The 1,271-nt window shown below is 36.0% G+C and overlaps 1 pseudogene; it reads right to left on the reverse strand.

Annotated features, from left to right (window-relative positions):
- Positions 1-718: 718 nt before the first annotated feature.
- Positions 719-1,271, reverse strand: LOC101570082 (annotated as a pseudogene).

Consider the following 1,271-nt stretch of genomic DNA (forward strand, 5'->3'; position numbering starts at 1 on the left):
ATAAATAAATAAAATTTAAAAAAATATGATATGAAAAATGGAAGTGAACTTTATGGAAATAGTAAAGGAATCTGGGGGTGGGAAAGAATAAGTAAAAATAATTAAGATGTGAGATATATGTGTGTATATATATATATATGTATTCCCCAAGATGAATGTAAACATTTTTTTTTCTTTTCAAAGTTTTATTGTTAAACATATAGCAATGAGACAGTTACAAATCAAATCGAAAGTACAGTTTTAACAAATAATACACTGCATATATTCTTTGAATGTAAACATTATGTATCAAAAATATATATAAATAAAAATTTCAAATTGTGATAAAAAAGAATAAAGAGCTCTCAAAATGGCAAAAAAAAGTAAGACTCATAAAATATTGTAATTACAACATGGATGGATTTCAACAATATCACGGAAAATGAAAAACATTAAAGACTGCACACTGGGCCAGGAGACAGCTCAGTGGACCAAACGCCTGCTTAGGCAAGCACAGGGCCTGCGGTTAAATTTCCAGCACCACATGCCACACCAGCCCCACCCCAGGCACACTGAGCCAGCCACTGAGACTAGGTGTGGTGATGTAAGCCTGTAATCCCAGCACTGGGAAGGCTGAAAACAGAGGATCACCATGAGTCTGAGGTGTGAAGTGAGACCCATGATAAATAAATAAATAAATATAATATAATAAAACAAGAAAAAAACCAATTATAAATAGCAGTGCAACTAGTATTTGGAACAATCCTTATAGTGTTACAGTGTCAGGCACAACATTTCACTTCTCTTCACACCACTGGTTCTCCTTGCGTACCGGAGCTCCCTTCTCTTCAGTAAAGTCATTTTTGATATTAAAAGTCTTGCCAATCTCCTCAGGAGTTTTCCCCTTGATCATATTGGCAACAGTCTTGCATGTAAGATCAAGCAAACCTTTGATGTCTAGGTAGTTTGCTGCCAGAATAAGTTCAAAAAGTCTTCCTTGGTCAACTTTCAGGAATTCTTGGTCCCAAACAGGGATGTCATCTGTTCAATTTTCTTTGTTCTCATCATCCTCAGGAGGTGGAGGGTCATCCTTGTGGTGGGAACACCACTGAATGACCTTTTTTAATATTGCTGCATTAACATTTGGTAGAGGAACTGAGTCATCATCTCCTGCATCATCCATTCCCAAATCTTCCAACATGGATTTGATTGATTGTCACAGACTGTTTGGCAATTTCAACATCAACTTCAAATATCTCTCCATCAGAACTCTGCAACTTAATTGAAGGCAT

The sequence above is a fragment of the Octodon degus genome, unplaced genomic scaffold (assembly GCF_000260255.1).
Source record: "Octodon degus isolate 3935 unplaced genomic scaffold, OctDeg1.0 scaffold00146, whole genome shotgun sequence".
NCBI lineage: Eukaryota > Metazoa > Chordata > Mammalia > Rodentia > Octodontidae > Octodon > Octodon degus.